At 37.1% G+C, this 27,446-nt stretch overlaps 2 long non-coding RNA genes across 4 annotated transcripts in view; one reads left to right on the top strand and one right to left on the bottom strand.

The window, feature by feature from the left end:
• The window catches only part of LOC127490586 (uncharacterized), a 249,604-nt gene that overhangs the window by 213,756 nt on the left and 8,402 nt on the right, over positions 1 to 27,446 (top strand). Inside the window, exons 5-6 of one of the 3 annotated variants that reach the window (XR_011389481.1) lie at positions 22,678 to 22,967; positions 26,291 to 27,236. This is a non-coding gene — a long non-coding RNA (uncharacterized lncRNA). Of the gene's footprint in view, positions 1 to 5,468; positions 5,541 to 13,907; positions 14,316 to 22,677; positions 22,968 to 26,290; positions 27,237 to 27,446 lie in introns of those variants that run through there. The other 2 variants (XR_011389480.1, XR_011389479.1) reach the window with 2 other exon arrangements.
• Positions 9,382 to 27,446, bottom strand: part of LOC103348068 (uncharacterized) — a 41,192-nt gene continuing 23,127 nt past the window's right edge. Inside the window, exon 3 of the long non-coding RNA XR_011389478.1 lies at positions 9,382 to 9,782. This is a non-coding gene — a long non-coding RNA (uncharacterized lncRNA). The remainder of the gene's footprint in view (positions 9,783 to 27,446) is intronic.

Consider the following 27,446-nt stretch of genomic DNA (forward strand, 5'->3'; position numbering starts at 1 on the left):
TACAATAACCCCCAAAAGCAGGTCTCTTTATCCTTTTACAGAATAGTGACAAAACTTCAATGAGTCACTTTTTCCTTTTAATATCTTCACAAAGTGGCCAGGTGGGAAATAAAACATACTTTTATTTCAAATGCAATATTCTTTGTACTGTACTGCCTTCTATAGGATTACTTCAATCTCTTTTTAAAAGTAATAAATCAACTTTTGAGTGGCAAGGAATTCATTACAGGGTAAGTAAGCCCGTTTCTTTGGGGGCCTGCCTCATAATGAAAAAATAGAATTTAAAAATATTTTATGTTGTGCCAAATACTGCACCATATATGCAGCCTTAGTTCTGTCACTGATTTTGTATCATGCTGAGATCCTCTAAGGAGGAAGGACTTTGGTTGAGGTCTCTGTGTCTTCAACAACAAATTCAGTTATTGCAACATAGTAGACACTCAATAAATGTTCCTTACCTGCATTTTTGAAAGTGCTATTGTAGCTGAAAATGATTATGCTTGTGAAAGTTTGTCTGTCCTTGCAGGTGAAACACCCCTTGCTATTTTAGCAGGGATTTAAATAATGTGCTTTACAGATGCACCTCCAGCACCTGAAATACTATTGTCACATACTTGGCATGTAAATATTTAAATGTATGATATAAACAATTTACCACATTTGGATCACTCTTCCCAGGATACACTCACATTTGCTCAGGCTCCATTTCAAACATCTCATGTGACATAACACACACGAAGCACTAAGAATAAGATAAATCCTCTCCGAATCTCTAGAAGAGGTGATTTAACTAATTATGTGCTATTTAGATTAAAATAATCTATTCAGGGTGTATTTTAATTTTTAAAAGTCATTCACGTGCTGCCAAGACTAACCTACATTAAAATACGATAACATAAATTTGTAACAAAATTAAATGACTAGGAAACAGGAAACCAGATGATTTAAAACTAGCTCAGAGGGTTTTTTTTTAATTATATAAATTTTTCTATAACCTTCATTCCAAAGCTTATAATTAGCAATACTGGACAAATAACACATAATTTTATTTAAGTATTTAGTGATTACATGATCCAAGAGATTTAACTGGAAAGTAATAAGACTATTCAAAGCTCACATGAAAATTGTTCTGATTTATGCCTTTTTAATTTCTTATAATTAGAGTTATTATGATAATTATATTTTAATGCTATAATTGGAGTTAACCTTCTTACACATTTTTTCTAATATTGGGTATACTATTCATATCTCATGTAAAAATATATTTCCCATATTGTGCTGTGTCAAAAAATAGTTTTCTCTCACTAATATAAGGTCTATAAACATATTTCATGGAATTTGTTTCTAAAAGCTGAAAATACATAAGGTAAATAGCAGCTTTCAAAAGTCTTAACAGTGATAGAAACAACAGGAAATCCTGAAACATTTGAAGCTAATATTTTAAGGAAAAATGAAATTGCTCTTTTAGTAAGTAATAAATTAAAATATAATATCAATTACAATGAAATTCCTATGATTAATATCAGCAAGATGTAGAAACTTAAGAATTAATAGGAAGTTTCAAGATTAATAAAAGTTAAACTTTAGACCTTGAATGCACATGTATCTGTTTCAACTTGAGTTGCAGGACTCAAACCATGATTCAGATTCATAGGTCTCTGTTTTGTGAAAACAGTCAGTATTTTTTCTCTTCAGAAGTTTTGCTGTATTTAGGCAAAGTAAAATGAGAAATGGAGACAATTAGTCTGTTAATTAAATTAAAAGCAAGCAAAAAAACAGAAAACATAAAATATAATCATTTTAAATATCCATACTCTTTAGAAGGAAATGTTTTCTTTTTTTGCATGAAAGAAGTTTATACATGTTCAACAAAGTAAAATAAATAATTAGAAAAGGGATAGATACATTAAATAGATGAGGGAATTAAATTCATAACTCTGATAAACATTATTCAAATTGCTATTACAAATTTTTTGAACATTTTAAAGCATTTTTTCAGATACAGTGGTCCAACTTAAATGAGTAAGCACCAGAGTTCTTGTCTTGTCCTGTTGAATGAAGGGCCAGCATTGTAGCTCAGCAGATTTAACCTCCACCTGTCATGACAGCATCCTCTACGAGTGCTGGTTTATGTTCTGACTGTCCTCCTTTGAATTCAACTCCCTGCTAATACTCCTGGGAAAGCAGTGCAAGATGGCCCAAGTGGCTGGGCCCCTGTCTTCCACAAGGGTGGCCTGGATGGAGTTCTGGGCTCCTGGCCTCAGACTGGCCAAGCCCTTGCTGAGTGGTCCTTTGGGGAGTGAACCAGCAGATGGAAGATCTCTACACTCTGCCTTCAAATAAATAAATGTAACCTTGAAAATATTTTGGAGTGGAAAGTGAGAGATTTTTTTTGTACTGAATATTGTCTTGGTGTCTTACATGTATCTCTAAACAACTAGAAGAAAAAAATGAAGCTTGATAACATATTCTACTTAGTGGGACCTTGGAAGAACAGGCATCTCCAAAATATTGCTAATGAAATATAAAGATTTCAATGGATTTCGAGTGCAATGTGCTGAAAAAATTAGCCAAACACAAAAGATTGTAGAAAAATACATTTGTCTGACACTCATAAAAAGACAAAATTTTAACGATAGAGGAGAGACCAGTGTTTTCCAGGAGTTAGGAATAGAGAGAATATGATTATAGAAGAGGTTCTATAAGGGAGTTTTAAGGAGTTATGGAAGTCATCTTCATTCTGATTTGGAGATAGTCCCACAAGTCTATACCCTGTTAAATCATACAACTATAAACCAAACAAAAGGAAAACATACTATTTGCCAACTTAAGTATAAATATATATATGTATATATATAATATGTATTCTTTTCTGTATCTCATGTTTTTTTTTGTTTTTGTTTATTTATTTATTTATTTATTTTTGACAGGCAGAGTGGACAGTGAGAGAGAGAGACAGAGAGAAAGGTCTTCCTTTTGCCAGTGGTTCACCCTCCAATGGCCGCCGCGGCCAGTGCGCTGCGGCCGACGCACCGCGCTGATCCAAAGGCAGGAGCCAGGTTATTCTCCTGGTCTCCCATGGAGTGCAGGGCCCAAGCATTTGGGCCATCCTCCACTGCACTCCTGGGCCACGGCAGAGAGCTGGCCTGGAAGAGGGGCAACCGGGACAGAATCCGGCGCCCCGACCGGGACTAGAACCCTGTGTGCCAGCACCGCAAGGTGGAGGATTAGCCTAGTGAGCCGTGGCGCCAGCCTGTATCTCATGTTTTATACTCTTTATATAGGGACGAAGTAAGGGCTTGTTTTAGAAACTAATTAAAATCATATTTCTTGGTGGATGGAAATGGTTTAGACAAAGATTAAAGCAAAATGGAACTTCTTATTTTCTGCCTTTTAATCCTGTTTTGACTTTTTTTAAAAGATGTTGTTTATTTTAGAAGTAGAGTTACAGACAGAAAGATAGAGAGACAGAAAGAAAGGTCTTTCGTCTGCTATTCACTCCCCAAATGCCCCCAATAGCCGGAGTTGGGTTCATCCAAAGCCAGCATCCAGGAGTTTCTTCAGGGTCTCCCACTTGGGTGCAGGGACCCAGGTACTTGAGCCATCTTCTACTACTTTCTAGGCCGTAGCAGAGAGTTGGACTGGAAGAGGAGCATTTGGGACTCTAACTAGTGCCCATATGGGATGCTGGCACTGCAGGCAGAGGCCTAGCCTGCTATGCCACAGCACTGGACCCTCTTGTTTTGACTTTGTACCACATAATTGAATTATCTTTTTAAAAAATATAGGGCTGGGGCCCGGGATTTTGGAGTAGTGGGTAAAGCCACTGCTTGTGACTCCTGCATCCTATATGGGTTCTGGTTCAAGTCTCAGCTGCTCCACTTGCAATCCAGGTCACTACTAATGCACCTGGGAAAGCAGCTGAGGATGGCAGAATCCTTGAGTCTCTACACCCTGTGGAATACCCAGAAGCAGCTCCTGGTTCCTGGCTTCAGTTTGGCCCAGCCCTGGCCATTGCACTCATTTGGGAAGTGAACCAGCAGATGGAAGATTCTCTCTCTGTCTCTTCCTCTCTGTCTTTCTGTACCCTGCCTTTTAAATAAATAAAACAAATCTTTTAAAAAAAAGAGGCTGGTGGCCGGCACCGCAGCTCAATAGGCTAATCCTCCACCTCTGGCGCCGGCACCCCGGGTTCTAGTCCCGGTCAGGGCGCCAGATTCTGTCCCAGTCGCTCCTCTTCCTGTCCAGCTCTCTGCTGTGGCCCGAGAGTGCAGTGGAGGATGGTCCAGGTCCATGGGCACCTGGCTCCTGGCTTTGATCTGTGCGGTCCGCGGGCCGCAGCGGCCATTGGAGGGTGAACCAATGGAAAAGGAAGACCTTTCTCTCTGTCTCTCTCTCTCTCACTGCCCACTCTGCCTGTCCAAAAAAAAAAAAAAAAAAAAAAAAAAAAGGCTGGCAAAGTGGCATAGTGGGTAAAGCCAACACCTGAGATGTCAGCATCCCAAGTGGGTGCCAGCTCTACTCCAAGCTGCTTCACTTCCAACCCAGTTCCCTTTTAATATGCCTGGGAAAGCAGTTGAATATGGCCCAAGTGGTTGGGCCCCTGTACACATGGGAGATCTGGAAGAAACTCCTGGCTCCTGGCTTCAAACTGGATCAGCCCAGGCTGCTGTGCTGTTGTGGCCATCTGGGGCTTGAACCAGTAGATTGAAGATTTCTCTCTCTCTCTTTCTCTGTAACTCTCACTTTAAAAATGTTAAATGGATATTTTTAAAAAAGAAAAATACCATTACATTAGAGACAAGAAAATAAAAATGAATCATGTCCCTGATGGTTGATTCTATTTCTTTTCTCCCTCCTCAATGGTACTAAATTATTTGCTTAATATTTTAATTAAGTCAAGAGTATTTAAGTAGTTACTTGGGTACAGTAGGAGCAGTAACAGGTAGGTGCATACAAACCTATTGGATTGATTTCTGAACATTGTTTTTCTTTTTGCCCCCTGCTGAGTTGCAGATAGACCTAGTAGGAGCTGACAGAAGTTTCTTCTGGAAATGATTCCTCTTATGCCTGAATCAGCCTCATTATAAACAATTGTTAAATGTTGAAGACATAAGTATATTTAGTCTGCATTACACATTGTATAATCTACCAAAACATCACACAGAACCCCATAAATATGTCTAATTTTTAAAAATGTTTTAAAAATATAATTTAGAAAACTATGAAATCTATTTCTTTGCCAAAATCCTAACATCTACCATCACTTGTCTTGATATATACTATAGCAAAATTGTATTACTGTTTTTAAAATTCAGCCATGTTTCTGTATTATGTGATACTAACAGATTACTGAATGAAAGGATGGCAGTTAAACAAGCTGCTTCATCTAGTCAGTGGGAAATAACTGATTGTTATTCTACCTGGTTGACCAATTTGATTTATTTAGTTTTGCTTGAACTTCACAGATGTTAAACATATCTGAAAGAACCTGAATATTCCCATTGACTCTCATCTTTTGCTGCTTTATCTGTAATTAGGTGAGTTTATATCAGATTCTTTCATAGCTGACAACACTTAATACATACTAAGCTATCTGCTTTTCAATTTTTAAATGCAATACTTCTGTGAGTAATTGAGTTTTTTAAAAAAACATGGGGTTGTTTGAAAATTCCTGTTGATTTCCAAGGCTTGTTTGTGTCTGTAGGAACCAGTTTTTTCCAAAGAGTCCAGTTCAAGTATAAGTGATGTCAAAAGACATGGACAATAAGAACTTGAATTAGAGTTTCTAACTCCCAGAATCAGGTTGCACAAAATAAAGAATCAATTTAGCTAATAATATCAATACATTTCCGGTTACTTTGGTGCTGCAACTACATTTTTATTTTGAGTTAGGTATTCCAAATTGTATTCTAGATTGAATTCTGAAAAGAAATTCTAGTTTTGAGATCTCTGGGAATGACTTGTCTCTTGCTTACTAAGGATTTGCAAAAATCAACACAACTAGTGCCCCTTTGGGGGAAATGACTGTGAGAATACACTTTCTAGATTTCAAATAAGCTACATTTTAAATCATACTATAGAATGACTTTAAAATATTCTATATTAAATTATCTTTAACAATACTAGACAAATTGTACTCACAATAATCTTTAAGACTGAACAGGAAAATAGATAGCTGGGTAATTTCTGTTCTGGTTTCATACTCTGCAGCATAGCACTAATTGAATACACTGCCTTCAGTATATTATATTAACAAATCAGTGAGGACCCCGAAAGAATGACAGGCATGCCACTCATCAGTATGTTATTAGACCAAATCTTCCAGTCTTGTGAAATCCAAGTTGTCTCCCTCCCAAGATATAGGGATAGTGATGTGCTAGATTGTGTATGAGGTCTTATTACAGAGTTGTCAGTTTTAGTTTGAAACATAAACATATTTTATTCATACATTAGTGCTTCTAGTGATCAATGACAGTGTATCTAGTACACTAGAATTTGTTTTTGATCAGTAGACGAGCAATTATTCATAAAACTCAAAATAGAAGCAAAGTTGTGAAAGAAAGGAAAAGAATTATAGGTTTCTTACAGGGAAGGTAATTTTAATATAGACGAGATTGGTCCAAGTTCTGCCATTTGGATTGATAGATTATCTAGCAGAACTATCATTTCAATAATCTCAATGACAGTGCAGCACTGGATACTTGGTACTGTATTATAAATTAAATTTACTGCAAATGTTATTACAAAGAATATGGAAAGAGATCTATTATTTGTGTTTGTGAAAGTTTAGATAGGGAAAAATTTAAGATTCTTTGACAAAACATAACAGAAGTGATCTATATGATACAGTTCTATTGCCAGTTGTCAAAATTTTCACTTTAGCCATTACTTCTTCATCAGTATCCTTGAGTTATAGTGACATGATTTCACTTGCAAGAGAAAATATTATATTAATCAAACTGAATGTTACCCTGTATGGTGGTGCTTTTCACTGTTTGGCAATGTTGGCTGCAGTGAACTTTTTAAAGAAACTCATTTTGGCTTCTCTTTATTTTTCCTATTATTGAGAGCTTATAGTAACTATAGTATGAGGTTGTTGGTGATCCCTTCATTTTGATAATAAGAGTTCTAATTATATTAGTTGATGTTTACAGCATTGATGCTTACTGTTTTAAAATGTGATCCTATGTTTGCACTAACTTTTCGAATAATCTTGTATTCATATCTGGAAATTTTATGTGATATAGTTAAAATATAATTTTTATATATCTATCACCTATCATTCTTCTTTTTACTTATCTAAATGCATTTGCTTAAAAGTAAAGTCAGTGAATATTTCTCAACCATTTTATTTATCACCAGGCCAGTATTATTATATAAGTATTATTGTATCAGTTTTATTTGTTTCATAATAGCCAGGTAGCCCACATATTAGGTATACTATCTGAAAATGTCAATTATACTTTTCTCTGCCTCTGCCTTTGGATGCATTCATAGACACCACCCCACTCATCAATCATTTTTATATTAGAGCTTTGAAACAATAAAAGCTACAATCATAAGATAATAATTGCTAACATATGATAAGTGCTTATGGCATGGCTGAAACTCTTGTTTTGAAGCCTCAGTCTTCCTAAGAACCCTGTCAGTAGACACTATTACTGTACCAGTGCTAAAAATGACGCATAGAAATTCAGAGAGGTATCCCAGATAATACAGCTGGAAAGAAGAGTCAGGATTTAAGATTGGCTTATGTGGAACTGAAGAGGGAATATCGAGAATAGCTCTTTGCATCTTATCTTTCCCGAGGCCAGACCATAACGTCTTTAGGACTCCTTCTACATTGGTGCATCTAAGAAATTGCAGACAAAATGATTGATGCTACAAAGTATCTTTTTTAGTTGCTAGTGTAGCGAATAGTGTCAGATGCTTCTGTATTTAAACAAAGAAGGCCACAGACTTAAAAACTTAGAATTCTCTTTCAGGGATGAGAGGCCTCTTTTCTCCCAGGGGCCATTTGGACAAATATTATCAACTTAAGAATTAGCCTGCTATAGATTTACTGAATCTTGAGTCTCAGTTGCCTTGATAGGGCCAAACCAAATGATTTTGCTGGCCTTATACGGCCTGCAACCCAGATGTTCCCACCTGTGCTAGAAGTATCCCAGGAGCCACTACACTGGAAGATTATCTCAAAAAAGTTGTCCGTTTATCATTTCCCCAGATGTCTCATGGATTTAGAAGAATGCATTAGTAAAATATCAAGTAGAACACAGTGTCTTTTTAGCACCCACAGCAGCAAATCCCTTACACACACACACACACACACACAGTGTTATTAAAGGGGGGATATATTATTACTCTGCTGCTTATGAATATAAAACTCATTCAGGGCTAGCATTGTGGTACAACAGGTTAAATCCCAGCTGATCCACTTCTGATCCAGATCACTACTATTGTGTCTGAGAAAGCAGCAGAAGATTGTCCAAGTCTTTGGACCCCTGCAAGTTCCTGGCTCCTGGCTTTCACCTGGCCCAGCCCTGGCCATTGTGGCCATTCAAAGAGTGAAACGGGATCTTTCTCTCTTTCTTCTGTCTCTGTAACTATGCCTTCAAAATAAAAATAAATCTTTAAACACACATACACATATCCAAGGGAAAACAAATGGTATGTTTTTATACTATATATTCCCAAACTCCTAGTCACATGTACCATACACACACTCAGGATTGTGGGTTACACTTTTAGTAAAAAGAGGTATCAAGTTGGTGGAAAATTAGTATTGGATAAAGGTCTCAGGGCTATAGAGGAGTGGGTTTTAATGGGACTCAGGAATGAGAGAATCAAATCCATTACTATTTTGTAAAGAAATTTATGCAAAGTCTTATCTGCAACCCATAGGAACAGGTGAATTAGGAAAATTCAGAATTTTTTATATTTTGAAATAAAGGTATTGCAGCAGTGAACACAATGCCACAGCAGGTTTTGAGTAGCAACTTCTGATGAGACTTAGCATCATTTTTTGCAGTAAATGTATATTTATACAAAGTGGGATAAGAATAGGGAGATAGTAATTTTTGTTCCCAATTGAGCTCTATCCAAAATTCGCTTTCTTAGATTATCAGGGATTTATTTTAGAATAGTGTCTGAAATAGAAAAATTACTGTATCTGCTAAGAATTACTCCATTTTATTTATTTTTAGCCCTTTCATCATGAAGCACACCCTTTGTCATGTTCTGTGTCTAATAAATGGACCCAGATATTGTTCTCATCCTTGAGACCTTTACAGACTTTCACTCTTTCTGGTTAGCTGTTAGCAGATACAAGAAGTTCATTCACTTGAGGTGTTGCTAAATATTCAGTCTCAAACGGAAGTTGAGTGGAAGAAAGCTCTATTTATTTGTAACAAAGGGGGCAGTGGGAAGGTATGGTTCTTTCAAGAAATAATCCCTCCGAGAAACACCAGTTTGACAAGGCTTTTATGGGGTAAAGGGAGTGTCCTGGATGTCCAAAACAGTAAGAGGGCCCTTCCTTCTTACAACACAGGTCCTTCTTCAGCGTATGTTCAAAAATCTGACTTAGATTGGCTTCTTGGAGCTTTCCTTGTTTGTGGTGGTCTAGCTGATCTCCGAGTACCAAACTGCAAAGTTAGCCTTCCTGGATATCCTCTGCAAAATGAGCTCTGATTCAAACTGGTTTCTTGCCCCTTTTCTTGTTTGTGGTGACACAATCCACTCTGGAGTACAGTGCTGCAGCATAAGCTTTCCTGAAACAGCCTCTGAAAAACACACACAAGTGAGTAAACTTCTTGCCTAAATCCTACACTCTTGGTTGCACAATTCCTCCTGACACATTTTACTCCTCCTTCTTGAAGGATAAGGAAGATTAATCTTCTGTAACCACTTCTTGCTGAATGGAGGTGGAGGCAGTGGTGGGGTTGGTGAAGTGCACTGGTATCTCTCAGGTTACAATGAGGCAGAATAGAGACAAGGCTCACTAAATGAAGCCTCTCCCACCCTGCATGTATCCATCATCAAACCAATGAGGAGCAAGAGAGGCCCAGATTCTAAGACATCTCCCTCATCATCCTATTAAGGACTTCCCCAATTTGCATACATGCCAGAATATCCTAGTGTGACTGGTATGTAAACTTCCTGTGGTGGTGGTCGTGAGCAACACCACCCTTTTAAGTGTGTCCTATGCAAAAAATCGACAGCACCTGCACAGAACAATGACCCAGGTGCAAGGGGGAAGAAACAGAATTCATAGGTCGTGTTCAAATCAAAATGCCCTATGTGTTCCCAATCTCATAAATACACCTGTTCAGTTCCTGTCAGAGATCCTGGAAAGGTTTAGGAATGGATGAACCCATCAGAGATTGAGCTTCTCACTTACATGACAGGACATATTATTATTTTAACCAATGTTCGCACTCCCAATGAGGAAGACCATGTCCTAAAGAAGGCCTGAGAGCATGCTGACAGTTTTGTCAGCACTTAGCCACAACATTTAGTATACATAGATTGGTAAACTGATGACTAAGCCATTGCAAGTTTTACTTGTTTTTTTTACCCCTTATAGGATCCTTGGTTGTTATCCTGTTACTGATGTTCAGCCTCTGCTTTTTAAACTTTTGGAAAAATTGGTGTTTCCTAGACTACAATATTTCTCTGTCAGTCTGATTCTGGCCCATAACTCGTAATCAATCCCACCATCAGAAGAGCCAACCCTCTAAAGTCATTAGAATGAGGATAGATCTTTGTGCTTCCAGGATTTAGGATACAACTAACTCTTCAGCAGGAAGCAGATACGTAAGATGACACCTTTGGCTCACTCTCCTTAAGAACAAGGAGGATAAAACTTCTCAGGTTAGAAATAGGACTTGCAAACTCAAGCCCTCAATGCTTCATAACCTGACATGTTCTTACCTGCTGACCTGGTATTCATCTCCAGCTCCAAACTAACAAGGAGCAAGGAGAAACCCGATCATAACCACAAAAGACCTCTACTACCTTGTTAAGGACTTCACCAACCTGCATATATTTCTGGAATACTCAAAGTTTCCTGGGGTCTTGGGAGTGAGTGATGCCTTTATTTTATGCAGGAATTGTGCTAAAATAAATGAATGGGTAAATGAATGAATGAATGAGTGAATGAATGAATGAATAGATAGATATTGCTTGTACAGAACACTGAGCCAGTGCAAATCAAAATGGTGTATGTCTAGAGGGGTTCAGCCAGAACTCTGGGTTGGGCACACATGGACATGTCATGCATCTATGGGGAATTACCATGCTTCTCAACCAGTAAGGACTCCTGCCCAACTTCCCTCACACAGTCAGTCAACAGAACCTCTTCTTGACCATCGTCCCCTTGTGCCTGAGCATAAGCTCCCAATTAGCTTTTTATGAGGTCACCAACATCCCCATGTTCTACAACAGTCAAGATATTGGAACAACCAAAATCTTCATCAACAGATGAATGAATGAAGAAAATGTGATCTATATCTAAAGCTAGAACATTGCTTAGCCTTAAAAAAGAAAACTCCACCCTATGTGAGAACATTATGAACTGAGGAAATTGTTTCTCAAGTCTGACATTATGATAGACTTTTGGATATCTTTTTTTAATTTTTTTTTATTTTGATTTTTTTGACAGGCAGAGTGGATAGTGAGAGAGAGAAACAGAGAGAATGGTCTTCCTTTTGCCGTTGGTTCACCCTCCAACGGCTGCCACGGCTGGCGCGCTGCGTCCTGCGCACCACGCTGATCCGATGGCAGGAGCCAGGTGCTTCTCCTGGTCTCCCATGGGGTGCAGGGCCCAAGGACTTGGGCCATCCTCCACTGCACTCCCTGGCCACAGCAGAGAGCTGGCCTGGAAGAGGGGCAACCGGGACAGAATCCGGCGCCCCGACCGGGACTAGAACCCAGTGTGCCGGCACTGCAGGTGGAGGATTAGCCTGTTGAACCATGGCACCGGCCTAAAGATTTTTATTTATTTATTTATTTGAGAAGTAGAGTGACAGTGAGGAGGAGAGACAGAGAGAAAGGTCTTCCAACTGCTGGTTTACTCCCCAGATGGCCACAACGGCCAGAGCTGTGCCTATCCGAAGCCAAGAGTCAGGAGCTTCTTCTGTGTCTCCCATGTGGGTTCAGGGACCATCTTCAACTGCTTTCCCAGGTCATAGCAGAGAGCTGGATCAGAAGTGGAGCAGCCGGGACTACAACCAGCGCCCATATGGGATGCCATTGCTGCAGGCAGAGGATTAACCACTGCATCACAGCGTCAGTCCCGACTTTTGGATTTCTAATTATCACACAGGGCTTATAAAATCTATAAATACATTTAAATGTGTTTTAGTTAGAAAACTCTATTTTTTCGAATATTGCAAAGGTAATGTGTCAAAAACTGAGGATATAAAGATTAAGAGATGTAAAAGCTTCCCTCATGTTTGAAATCATCAGATTGGACATCACCTAATTCAAAAATTGAATATAAAATAAACTGTTTCATAAAATACTAAGTGTTTTCTGTATGGTTTTCCTACTATGACTAAAAAATCTTATTAGGCAACAATAATATTTGATTTAGAGAAGAAATAAAGAGTGATTGTCCAATGAAACATAGAAATACAAACAAAATGTTTGCATTGCATTCATTGAGAATTAAGTATTTAGAAATGATAAATGATATTTGACAATCTAAAGACATTATTAGTTTTCTGATTGCTTTTTTTTGTGGCTCTTGACTTGGACTATTGTCTGTAAATCAGATAGGGAAGAGATATGTTCCTTTTTTAATTTAAGAAAAAGAAATACAGAAAATGCCACTAATGAATACACCATGTGTGTTGATTACATTGACAGTTAATAGTTCTTTATTGTAGCTGGTTTTCTATTTTCATTGCTGGCTCTTATATGATAGAACTTCAAAAACTTAGTAGAAAGTAGAATTAGAAAATAACTTTATTTTGGTACAAAATTTACTCAAGCCATGCATTTTTTTTCCACAATACCTATTTTCATTGAACTTTTGAAGACTCCTCATATGTCTCAAATGCCAATTCTCTTGGAGATTATGAAAATATGTCTTTTCTCCTGCTTAGTCCTCAAAGTGTCAACAATTCAATGTTTTTAAAGTAACATCCATAAGGCCAGCATTATGGCACAACCCATTAAATCACTACCTGCAGTGCAAGCATCTCATATGGAGTATTGATTCCAGTCCTGCTCACGTGCCTGGTAAAGCAAGGGAAGATGGCCAATTACTTGTGCCCTTGACACCCACATGGGAGATTCCAGTGGAATTCCAGGCTCCTGGCTTGAGCATGGCCCTGGCCTTTTTTGGCCATTTGGGGAGTGAATCTGCAAATTGAAGATTTTTTTTCTCTCGCTGTCCCATTGTTTTAAAAAAAAAAAAACTTAAAAAAATATAGCAACATCTATTTGTCTCTCCTCAAACGTATACTGAGCAGCTTCTCCGTGCTAGGCATAGTCTAATGCTTTAAAGCAGGCTGGTGAACAAGATTTCCTAGTGCCCTCACCTCTCTGAACTGTCCCTTACAGTTCTATTCTAGGCTTGTGTTCTTCATGCATACTCTACTTTCTCCTGCCTGCTACCTGTGTGTCATGTTCTGCCTTCCCATAATGATCATGTCTTCTCATCCTACTTCTTCCACCACATCCCTGTCAGAGTTCCCGTTCATATCTCAGTTCAAATATCACTTCCTCAGAGAAATCTCTTCTTATGTTCAAGTCTCCCAGATCCATGTACTTCCATTTTGGGACCAATTTTAGTGGCAAAATGATCTATCCTTGTGTCATGAGTTGACTAAAACTCCCTCCCTCATCAGACTGAAAGTTTTCTGAAAGCAGAGATTATATCCTTTTTTATTCACCTACAGGTATCAAGTACAAAATACTGTGTCTGGAATAAACCAAGGATGCAAATCCCACATGCTTAGAAAGTCAGAAATTGGAGCTGGTAATGTGGCGCCTTTGGCCAATCCTCTGCCTGTGGCATCGGCATCCCATATAGGTGCCAGTTTTAGTCCCAGCTGCTCCTCTTCTGATCAAGCTCTCTGCTATGATCTGGGAAAGCAGCAGAAGATGGCCCAAGTGCTTCAGCCCCTACACCCATGTGGGAGACCTGGAAGAAGCTCCTGGATCCTGGCTTCAGTTCAGTGCAGCTCTGGCAGCCTTTGCGGCCATTTAGAGAGTGAGCCAGCAGATGGAAGACCTTTATCTCTGTCTCTCCCTCTCTCTGACTGTAACACTCCCTCTCAAATAAATAAATAATTTTTTTAAAAAAATCAAAGTTACAAATATTGATGGTTTGGGCAGAAAAGCAGAACATTCAGGGGGAAGAATAAATATTTATGGGGCTTTTAAATTATTCTTAAATTTTAACTTAGCATAGCATATTATAAAGACACATTTTTCACTAAGACAATTTTAATAAAATTCAAATAAGGAATTAGAAAAATATCTAAAATTTCAAGTATTTTTATTGAATTTACTTATAATAATATAAACAATATTGTTATCTGACAAAAGAACTCAATCTATTTTGCCTTATAACATATGGAGTTATTTCACAAGATTCATAGGAAATAGAATTGAGAAATCAGTTTACTTTGGTGAAAAAGTGTTTGAAATGCATGCATAAGAAAAATCTTCAAAAAGATAATAAAGAATATATTCACCAGCTTCAAACATTTCTGCACCAAAATAAACTTCCCTTTTGGTTTCATTTTTATGAACCTTTTAGGAACTTTGTATAGCATAATTGACTACTTTGTGCTTGGATTCACTGTGGACTTTCCAGCAAGTTTCAAGATTTTGAGACATATTCTCTTATGATCGGTGTTATTTAACTAATTCTGAATTATTTAACTTAACTATATAATTAATGTTTCACTTTCAAACCTTTCTTACATCTAAATCACTCTAATTTTCAAAGTTTCCCAATCACATCATGAGCCTCAATTTTGATTCTGAAAATATGGTTTGAAATAATCAGTTAACAATATTGTAAGTTTTACATCTATCCTCCAGAAGAGAGAAGGTTACAAGTAATTCTTAGCTATAAAGTATTAAGGAATATTTGGAAGTTTCAGCATTTTAGAAAATTTAAGGAAAATAAAATTGAGAAAAAGTCATTGAATTTTTCAGTAAGTTACAGGCAACCTTAAAGATTAGGCTAACATAAGCATAGGGACAGTAGCAAAAAAAAATGGTGTGAAGAGTGATGCTGGTCTAACCTTAGATTAATGTAGATTTCAGGGTTTAAGAGTTTGGAAAGCAAGAGTAAGTCAAGAATTTAAAGAATTAGAATCAAGTAGATGGTTTTGTTTTTAAACAAGCAGAAAGAGATGAGGATAACTGTCAGAAAAGGTCCTGAAGAGAGACTCAGGCTTGAGTGGAGGGCTTTGTCTTCAAAACCAGGCACAAAATCCAGTTCTCAAGGTTTAGGGGTAAACTGGCCAATCTGAAAATATGTCCTCGTTGAAGCAAAGGCAACACTCTGGGTACTTAGCTACCTTATTCTTTGCCACTCCAAATGTAGCTTTATTTCATATCTGTTTACTCTTTCTTCATCTCTTGATGAATGTGGGACAAAACAAACCAAAATCCCAGGAGTAAATTGAAGTCCCATTGCATTTGTGATTACCTTTTTTCCTTAACACTCTATTCTTTTTTTTTCTTTTCTTTTTTGTACCTTTTTTTAAACTTTTATTTAATAAACATAAATTTCCAAAGTACAGCTTTTGGATTACAGTGGCTTCTCCCTACCATAACTTCCCTCCCACCAGCAACCCTCCCGTCTCCTGTTCCCTCTCCCATCCCGTTCACATCAAGATTCATTTTCAATTATCTTTACATACAGAAGATCAATTAGTATATACTAAGTAAATATTTCAACAGTTTGCACCCACACAGAAACACAAACTGTAAAGTACTCTTCGAGTACTAGTTATAGCATTAATTCACATTGTACAACACATTAAGGACAGAGATCCTGCATGGGGAATAAGTGCACAGTGACTCCTCTAGTCTATTACATTTGTTTACAAATTGTCTTAGAGACCACAAACCAGGAACTTTGGCCTATTTTTTACTCCCCCTCCATACATGGTTTTTCTTCTGCTTCTCATCATAACAGAAAGATATATTCTTGCAAGGGATAGAAAGAAAGCCTTTCCACCAGGTCTCGGAATCCCATACCTTGTTTTCTTATATATTCTTCCTTCCTTCTCCATGTACTTTCAGGCTTTTGCTGATGTCCTCCTTGCTGCTCACAAATTGTGTCTGATTTTCTCACTCTGCGAGTACATACATCGATGTGGGTATACACAAAACACACACCTACTCAGCTTCTCCTGATCCTGTGTACTCGCATAATCAAGCTCACTCTTTTTCCCTTCAGTCAGCTTCTCTGAAAAGTGTTACCGTCTCTGCCTCTTTTTATTGCAGTTCATTTATTGTTCAATTCAATCTAATCTGGACTCTCTCCCAAGAGATCAACTATAACTTCTTCCCCAAAAGTAATTTGGATTCATCTTACTTGTCAAAACTCCTGGAGATATTTTGAACCTGATTTCCAGTAACCACAAAGCCATTCAGTTTTTCAACACAGCAGCATCTGACTCCCTCTGCTGCCATGGCAATGCTCCTAGGACTCTGGTCTCCATAACTCCCTCTCTCAGTCCTCCTGTTCGTTGATTAGTGTGCTGGTCCCAGCCCTTTTTCAGTGTGCACAGTATTGCTGAACAATTTTATCCATTCTAAAGACTACAGTCACCACCATAGAAGACACCAACAGTTATGGCACCAGGTAATTTCTTCCACTGAACGACAGGCACATCCTTCAAAATTTCCCACCAGTTCATCAAATGAAAAATCAGAAACTGGGATCACTCTCTTACTCCTACCTCCCACAGCTCTCCATCACGGTGAATGACAGCACTCTACTTTCTCCCATCCAACCAAACTCATCTATTTCCACTTTATTGCTTCTTACCCATCGCCTTACAAATAAAGTATTGTTCCACAAAGCCACCTGATTGTACACACTAAACATTAATGAATAAAATCTTTCAGTTTGATGCATTAATACTTACAGCCCTGAACCACAACAGCCCTTCTCCCTGAGATTCTTTACCACTGGCATGGGTTTTTGTTTAGATTATAATCATCTTTCACACAGACTATATAAGAGCTCCCTAAATAATTTTTTTCTCCTTGTGTGACTCCTCTAAAATATCCCATTAGAAAAATCTTTCTAAAATGAAGTTGTAATCATGTAATTCTGTTTATTAGTCTTCAAAGGGCGCACTACTATTTTATGAAGGTACTTGAGAAAGTTAATGGAAAATATATAAGATGGGAAAAATTGTACATGGATTCCAAAGGTTGTTGCACCAAAATAAACATATTTTCATTCCATATTTACAACCTTTTTGAAGATGAGTATCATATTGGACATCATTCTATTTCTATACAAGAAACTTCTATATAAATATTTGACTACTATAGATCATAATAAACTGAGGTAAAAATAGGTTCATAACACATTAAAAACAATAACAACAGCAGGTTAAGGCCAGCATTGTGGCCCAACAGGTGAAGCTCCCACTCAGGACTCCAGCATCCTGTATTGGAGTGTTGCTTCCAGGGCTGATTGTTCTGTTTCCAATCCGGCTTCCTGCTAATGTGCATAGGTAGGCAATGGATGATGGCCTGGATATTTAGGCCTCTGGCATCCATTTGGGGGACAAAGATGGAGTTTCCTGCTTCCAGCTGTATTATTGCAGCCATTTGGGGAATGAATCAGAGGTTGAAAGATCTTGGCCTCTCTCACTCTTGCTCTTGCTCTCTCTCATTCTGCCTTTTGAATAAATAATGAAATAAATCTTTTTAAAAATGCTACAAAGTAATATGCAGAGCATGATACTTTTAAAAATGTGTAAGATGGATGATACATAAAGTGAGACTATATATATATATTTACATAGTATTATGTAATTTAGCTCATCGAACTAGCCATGTAGCTATGTCTCCTTCATAGTACTTCACAATTTTTGGAAAAAAAATTTCTTTTGCATTATTTGAATTTCAGTGAATACATGTTTATATTCATGATAATCGTTATAAAGATTGCTGAAGTATTCTTAAAGGTCTTGCACATCTTTCTTCAGAGCCCAAACAGCTTTCTAGAGCATTCAATGTCCTTCAACAGCTGGCCTATGTCAAAATCCCAGCTCTGAATTCGCCACTGCCTCTAAACTATATCTAATGAAATTTGTGTTTACATCAGCCTTTCTAATGTGTTTACATGTCCCTTTGCTTTTCTGATATCTAATTTACTAATCAAACAAGAACCACCACTGCCCCCTCCACACACACACACACACACACACACACACACACAATGCAGGGAGTTATCTTGTATGCCTACCAGCAATTGATGGCTCACCAATTCCTATTAATTTAAGGTACTAAATATTTTTTCAGAGTATTTCTCCTTTTTCTATCATAATTTTTAACTCATAAATTTTAATTGTTGAAGCACAATTGCACCTTTTATGCTTGCTCCCATATATCCCTATTTCTTTGTCAAAGCACCTATGACACAGTTTCTTTCTTTTGTTTGTCTTTTATTAGATGTGAGCAACTGGGTGCCACTGGCCACATCTGACATAGGACTAAATTTAGCATGCTGCCTCATACATGGAATGCATTTTTTCATTATTTGTTAAATAAATTAATAAAACATTGCTGGGCACATGGTAATTTATTCTGCTAATTACATTGATTAAATGTTTTTATAACTACATTTCAAGTGCATTTGTGATGTATAAACAATTGTAATTCATATAAAGTCAATTCTGATCTTGTTCAGAATCTATTGTGGAAAAACAAAAGAAAATTCTTGCATTGTTGCCTAGATGGAGCAATAGCAAAGTGATTCGTTGCTTCTGCTGAGGAAAAGAAAAAAGTTTATGTTCTCAAGTATTCACACCACCCAGTGCAAATTATTCCAGAGAAAGTAGAGGTTGGGAGAGTCTGAAAGCTACGTATAAACAATATCTAAAGAGGGTAACAACAGATGTAAAGGAATCTTTATTTTCATCCTATGCACATTTCTCTTCTTGTCTTCCTTAGTTGTTTTAGAAAATTAGTGTCTCTAGTTTCCAAATTAATAGAAACCCTCTTACCTTGTATTTGTAACAAATAAAGTTTCCATTTTAAGTCATATTCTATAATGAAAAAATGCATTTTCACTCTGAAAACTAAGATTAAATAATTTGACCAGAGAAGTTACCCAAGAAATAGGACTAATGCAAGTATTTAGATTAAAATAAAGAATGGTAGTATTCTGCTCAACGCTGATGGAGACCAGAAAGTGGCTGAGAGATAAGGATGATATTCAGAGATGTTGGAATGCTAACTGGATAGTAGGGCAGAAATATTCATTATTTCACTAATGTAATGAGGCCCTTTAATGTACCACACTATGTTAAGTTTAGGAAGTCCAGCAGGGAACCAGAGAGCTCTCCCTCCTGTGGGATCTACTGGAATAGTGAACTGAACTGTGTGTAATCATTTTGAAATGTACCAGCTCAATAGATTGGGAACTTCATAATTTACTATACTCAATTTTAATAATACAGGAACTTCGTATCTATGACTATATGTGACCAGTATGGATAAAATAACTGAAGTGTGTAAATTTATACTGTGATTGTACAGATATATTTCAAGAAAGAAATACAAAATATTTAAGGGGAAATTCAGATTACAAAATAATGTAAGTAGATATAATATGGGCAAATTTTAAGAATCATATTAAAATATATAGTATCTATGTACACAGTTCCAAATATGTGTTATGGTTTGTGTATTATAAATAATATTTGGGGACTAGTGCTGCATTATAGCAGGTAAAGCTCCCACCAGCTAAAGTGCCAGCATCCCATATGGACCTGGTTTGAGTTCTGGCTGCTCTGCTTCTGATCCAACTCTCTGCTAATGCTTGGAAAAGCAATGGGCGATAGTCCAAGTCCCTGGGCCCCTGAATCCACATAGGAAACCCTGTAGAAGATCCTGGTTCCTGGCTTTGGATTGACCCAGCATTGGCCATTGCGGTCATCTGGGGAGTGAACCAGTGGATGGATGATCCCTTTACCTCTCTTGGCCTCTCTCTCTGTCTGTAACTTTTTCAAATAAAATAAACAAATCTTTACAAATAATATTTGAGTTTTTACATTTAAGAAAATGTGTAGAAATATATACAAGAAAAATGTTGGTAGTAAATGCTATTTTTTCTTATATCTAGAATTGCTAATACATGAAAAAGAAAATGTATTTTTTATAGTAAGCTAATCATCAAGTAAAAATTTAGATTACCAAAAGTTCTGTTAGATGTTGAATATAACATTGTTATTTATGGGAAGTAGCCTTGCCTCAAAACAGAAACTTATAATCAATTCATATTAACCTACACAATTTATTTCTTATGATGTTGCTGAGAGTAATTTTATTGTAAAGTTAAGTTTGATTAAAAATTGAATCAATTGGGGGCCGGCGCTGTGGCTCACTTCGTTAATCCTCCGCCTGCAGTGCCAGCATCCCATATGGGCGCCGGATTCTGTCCCAGTTGCTCCTCTTCCAGTCCAGTTCTCTGCTGTGGCCCGGGAAAACAGTGGAGGATGGCCCAAGTGCTTGGGCCCCTGCACCTGCATGGGAGACCGGGAAGAAGCACCTGGCTCCTGGCTTCAGATCGGCGCAGCTCAGGCCATTACGGCCATTTGTGGAGTGAACCAATGGAAGGAAGACCTTTCTCTCTCTCACTGTCTATAACTCTACCTGTCAAATAAAAAAATAAATAAATAAAATAAAATTTAAAAAATAGAATCAATTGGCTTCCACTTAGCTTAATGCTTTTTATATTTTTTATTTATATAAAGTGAACAAATTTCATAAATACAGATTAAGGAACATAGTGATACTTTCAACACTACCCTCCCTGCCACCCAAATGCCACCCTCCTTCCTCCTTCCTTTCTTATTTTTTCTTTTAATTTTTAGAGTAACATATTTTCAGTTTATTTTGTAATCATCATAAGCTTAACCTTCCACTAAGAAAACAATTCAACAAATAATTAGAAGAAGAAAAAAAAAAAAAAAAAACACTGTTCCTCAACAGTAGAGACAGGACTGTAAACAATAATAACATCTCAAAATGTCAACTACACTCATAGATATTACATTTTTTATACTCTATTAATTACCACAGATCAAGGAAAACATATGATATCTGTCTTTTTTGGGAATGATTTATTTAACTAAGTATAACAGTTTCCAGTTGCATCCACTTTGTTGCAAAAGGCAGGATTTCATTCCTTCTTATGGATTAGTAGTATTTCATAGTATACATATACCACATTTTCTTTATCCAGTTTTCAGTGATAGACATCTGGGTTGATTCCATATCTTAACTATTGTAAATTGAGCTGCAACATGGGGGTACAGATAACTTTTCAATATGCTGATTTCATTTCATTTGGCAAAATTCCAAGGATGCCTGGGTCATACGGTAGATATATTTTCAGATTTCTGAAGAAGCTCCATACTGACTTCCACAATGGCTGCACTAGTTTACAATCCCACCAACAGTGTATTAGGGTATCTTTTCCCCCATCTTAGCAAGAATTTATTGTTTTTTTGATTTCTGTAGGATAGCCATTCTATCTTGGATGAGGTGATATCTCATTGTGGTTTTTATTTGTATTTTCCTGATAGCTAGTGATCCTGAACATTTTTCATGATTTTCTTCCGTTGAAAACTGCCTGTTCCCTGTTCATCTCTTTGCCGATTGCTTTACTGAGTTGTTTGTTTTGTTGTTGTTGAGTTTCTTGAGCTTTTTACATATTCTGGATATTAATCTTTTATCAGTTACATGGTATGCACATATTTTCTCCCATTCTGTTGGTTGCCTATTCACTTTGTTGAGTGTTTTCTTTGCGGTACAGAAGCATCTTAGCTTGATGTAATCCCATTTGTTTTTGGCTTTGAGTGCCTATTGCTTCTGAGGTATATTCCAAGAAGTCTTTGCCTACGCAAATGTCTTGCAGAGTTTCCCCAATTTTCTCCTCTAGTAATTTTACGTTATCAGTAGTAGATTTAGATCTTTGATCCATTTTGAGTGAATTTTTGTTTATGGTGTAAGATAGGAATCTTGTTTCATACTTCTATACACAGAGATCCAATTTTCCCATCACCATTTGTTGAAGAAACTGTCCTTGTTCCAGGGATTGATTTTAGATTAGTTAGCTGTAGACGTGTGGATTGATTTCTGGAGTTTCTATTCTGTTCCACTAGTCCACATGTCCTTTTTGTTTTGGTTTGGTTTGTTTTGCAAATACCAAGCTGTTTTGATTATACTGCCCTGTACTATACCTTAAAATCAGATATTATGATATCTCTAGCTTTGTTTTTGTTGTTTAAGATTGCTTTAGCTATTCAGTGTATCTGGTGTTTCCGTATGGATTTTAGCATCACTTTTTCTAGATCTGAGAAGAATGTCATTGGCGTTTTGATTGGGATCTCATTTAATACATTATAACTAGTTCTCCTTTCTTTACAAATGACATAATTTTTTTTTTCACAGGCAGAGTGGACAGTGAGAGAGAGAGACAGAGAGAAAGGTCTTCCTTTTTTCCATTGGTTCACCCTCCAATGGCCGCCACGGCTGGCGCGCTGCGGCCGGCGCACCGTGCTGATCTGAAGGCAGGAGCCAGGTGCTTCTCCTGGTCTCCCATGGGGTGCAGGGCCCAAGCTCTTGAGCCATCCTCCACTGCACTCCCGGGCCATAGCAGAGAGCTGGCCTGGAAGAGGGGCAACCGGGACAGAATCCAGTGCCCCGACCGGGACTAGAACCCGGTGTGCAGGCGCCGCTAGGTGGAGGATTAGCCTATTGAGCCGTGGCGCCGGCCAAATAACATAATTTTTAAACTTTTTCTATAGTAGCATATATATAGTAGAAATAGCACTGTTGTATATAAAATTTTTTATCAAGATTTCTCTAAGGCAGACATGAGAAAATTCTGAAAGAGCTTTGCATTATTGAACAGAAACTGGCTTTTCAGTTCAAAGTGTTTTTCCTTATTTTAGGTGGATTAAAGGAGAAAATATGGGTTTGGCATATTTTCTTAAACAATTGTTCAAATGTCTTGGATTTGGAAATGTTAAAACTGCATTTTCCCATTCCTTTTTTTTCTGGTAATTTTCAAAACCATGTATACTTCAAGGAAAATTTAATCCATATGTTCTGATTCATTTGCACTTAACTTGTCATAATGTTTTTCATGAAATTCATCTCAGGTCCAAGGAAGCTGGTGAGAATCTTTTTAATAAGTCCCTATTTCCTTCCTGTCATAAGAAGCTACATTATGGCTTCAGTTAGCCAAATGAGAACCCCAAATAGCTGAAACTTGAAGCTGATGAATTTCAAGTGAATACATACTTGGCTAAAATTTTCTCTCGCTTTTTATTTGTGTACTGTGATAGTAAATAGTGTTAAGCTAAAGTCCAAATGACAAGACTATACAGTACTTTAAAACCAGTTCTTATGAATAATTTTAACCTAGTTTTGTGTATAATAAAATGTTCCTCAAATAAGAAGTGTGACATCTCCATATTGAAAATATTCTATCTCTACAAAGGCAAATTAAAGAGCAGATGATAGATTTATGAGAACCTTTGTCAGCTATCATTCTTTAGAGCTGAAAGGCAGCCACCAATAATGAGTCTAACACAAAGAGAGAGAAAACCAAGACTCAAAGAATAACACCTTCTAGAAGTCGTAATTGCTTCTGATGTACAGGATTTGTTTCTATGTCTGTCAGATAGGATGAAGCCATTTGGAAATGAGTACATTAAAAGATTTGAAATCTATTTCAAATTGCATGCAAGATACAGACATTTGACAGTGATATTAGAACATTTCAAATATATTTTTTTTAATTTTTACATAAATTATTAAAAGGAATATATTGTCATTTTTATTACCAGTGCTTCTAAGTATTCTTCCAGCTACATAATACGAGACTTGTGCATTGTGGTTGAACAATCCGCAGTACCCCAGGTATTTCAAGGACACATTAAGAATGGTAATGTGAAAAGCAGAATGTACTGCACACTGTTTAGGAGATTGAGATGCCATTAAAATCTCCCCAGGAAGAATGAACTAAGGTCCAGGGTAAGGCTAAGATTTTCAAAGCTCAAGTTTTAAAACAAACCTAAAATTTCAGCCCACATCTATTTAAATTGATGTTAGACGACCTATCCCCAGGGAATGTGGATGCCTATATTTGCTGTGCTGTGAACTATTTCAGAGCAGAAACACTGTATTCTCCAGTGAATGTTTATGTGCACATCTGGATGTATGCAGAAAACTAATGTAATTAATGGGCTATGTAAAATAAATTACTGTATTTGAAATCTCACTCTTTGATTCTGGGTGAGTGAGTTTGTGGTTACAAAATTAGGCTCTCAATAAGACATACATATATTCACAAACACACACACTCCATTCCACAAACCACTGACTCCAGTAATAAGTGAGGAATTTAGGCCCTTGGACTAGATTGACGCTGTTGATTAATTTCATCTGGGTTTTAATGCATGTTCCTAAAAGGAGAAACTTATAATGTACATTTTCAATCTATTTTCAAAATCTTACAGTATTTAAAAAATAACATCACTACATATTTTATCATTTATATAAATGAGTTAGATTTATGGATGGAAATTTCTGTCTTCTAGCAATTACTCTTGAGATAAATTTGTATGAACAGTATTTTTCTCTCTCTTTCTCCTTCTCAAAAATGGTGGAAATATTGTTATTAAAATTTAAAGTGAGAATGGGACAGAAATCATGTATAAACCAAGTAAATCCAGTCTTGTAATTACCTTGGTAATTCACTTTCTGAGAGCACAAGTGAAGATGTGTTTGGAGGGGCAATCATTTTGGTACAGTGGGCTAAGCTACTACTTACATGGGCAACATCCCATATCAAAATCTTGGCTACTCAGCTTCCAATACAGCTTCCTGTTAATCTTCCTGGAAAAGTAGCTGATGATGACCCAAGAGCTGGGGTCCCTGCCACAAACCTGGGAAGTCAGGATGGAGTTTTGGATTCCTGGCTTCAGCCTGGTTATAACCATTTGGAAATTGAATCAGTAGATGGAAGATATTCTCTCTTTCTCTCCCCCTCTCTCTCTCTATCTCTCCCCATCACTCTGCTTTTTAGGTAAATATATCAGTCAATCAATCAATCAATAATTCTTTCAAAAATATGTTTGGGGCATTTAATGTCCAGAGAAATCAACTGTGTTCTTGAAGTCAAAGAAGATATTCATAGAGGAAAGATGATTTAATTGAGTGTCATGAGTTATTTTTATGGTCATGGATTCCATGATAGAAAGAAACTTACTTCATCATATAAATAGTTAATAACCCAGCCCACCCAGTTCTTGCATTTGCTGAACCACTGGAGTATTATTTCCTACTCCATAATTTTGGAAAACATAGCCTTAAGGAAATTTTTATATGAAAGAGTAGGGTCCTGAAAATGTTTGTGAAAAATGTGTATTATGAAAAAAACTATACATGGATTTACAATTCATTCACTGAAATAAACATACATTTTAATTCTATTTCCAATAGACTTTTGAAGTCCCTTTGCGCTCCTGGCCTTGGGAACTGGATGAAAGTTCAAATGCAAAGCCAGACTAAATTAGCCTTTGTCTTCTCTCTCAAAACTCCTGAGATTCAGAAATCTGCCCATTACCCAGAACATTTCAGGTGGCCATGGGACTGCAGCTGAGAGATTACCTCTGTCCAGATTTCTATTCTTAAGCATCAATAGGGGGGTAAACAAGAAAAAAGACTCGTTTTCACCCACAAACAGCTATTTTAATGTATCCATTCTTTCAATTAACTGTTCAAAAAATTGAAATTACCTACCGTAAGTTTTTTGTGGACACTGAGAGAGACAGAGAGAAAGGTTTTCCTTTTCCGTTGGTTCATCCTCCAATGGCTGCTGCGGCCGGCGCGTACTGTGCTGATCCGAAGCCAGGAGCCAGGTGCTTCTCCTGTCTCCCATGGGGTGCAGGGCCCAAGCTCTTGGGCCATCCTCCACTGCCCTCCCAGGCCACAGCAGAGAGCTGGCCTGGAAGAGGGGCGACCGGGACTAGAACCCGGTGTGCCGGCGCTGCAGGTGGAGGATTAGCCTATTGAGCTGCGGCACCGGCCATACCTACCATAAGTTTTTCAAGGTGCCAACGTTAAAGATACAGAGATGAACATGCAATAAGTAAATTCCTGTCACCTACATTAAGCTTTTTTAAACAGATTGTTCATTATCTTAATGACAAAAGGATAATATTAACAATAAACATACTGGTAAACTGTGCTGGAAACACATTTGCTTAGATTTTCTTCCTGAAATACATATTTTCCATATGTCTTCAAATGTTGTCTCCAAAATATTATGCTTCGAGGGTAAATGCTGGTATTTTTTGTGAAAACTGAAAACCTCTTATCCAAAACCCAGTTTTATAAGATTTGGTTTAAGATTTATCACATATGAGAACTAATGGTTAAATTACTAGTGGATAATTTTAATTTCTAATTATAAACTGTTTGCAACTCTGTTCATTAAGTATTATTTTATTTCAATGTAATTATTAGTCTAAAATGCATATGAAGAAGAATTCTTTAATGAATCACTGCTTCTTCTGGGCCCCAAATTAAGCTCATGAATATTTCTATTGTGGTAATTATAACTTGAATTATAATTAGTTCCTTGTGTATCCTTTCTAGTTAGTTACATTATATGTGTGGATGTCTTATCCATCTCTCTTCCACTACTGCTTAGTGTAGAACCTGATACAAGTGAGCTCTCACTAAATCTTTGGAAGCTAGTACATTGACACATGCCCTGGATTTCATCTGAAGCTGGTATTAACACTTCCCTGAACACCTGTTCATCACTGTTCCCTGAAGGTAAAAATATACATTCAAAATTTGTAACATCCTGGAAGAAGTTCTACAGTTTCCACATTTTGTTTTAACAGCTTAAAATTTAAGTCCCCATTTGTTCAATGTTTGAACTCAATTTGAACATACCCATAGTAAAACTCCATCAATAAATTCCATCTATTTTACTTCTGGTCTTTGCACAGTGGGTGGGTTGGTTTTTGTATTCTGCTCTTATATTTTAGTAGATTGGCTGAAAACTTGCTATTAATTTTGAATGGCCAGACTTATGATAACTTAAGCCTGCACTCAAAAAATATTCAAACTGTGTTTTAGGGTATGTATATGTGTATACATGAGAAGAAATTGTACCTACTACAAAAATTGCACACGTA

Source organism: Oryctolagus cuniculus, chromosome 6, assembly GCF_964237555.1.
Source record: "Oryctolagus cuniculus chromosome 6, mOryCun1.1, whole genome shotgun sequence".
Classification (NCBI taxonomy): domain Eukaryota; kingdom Metazoa; phylum Chordata; class Mammalia; order Lagomorpha; family Leporidae; genus Oryctolagus; species Oryctolagus cuniculus.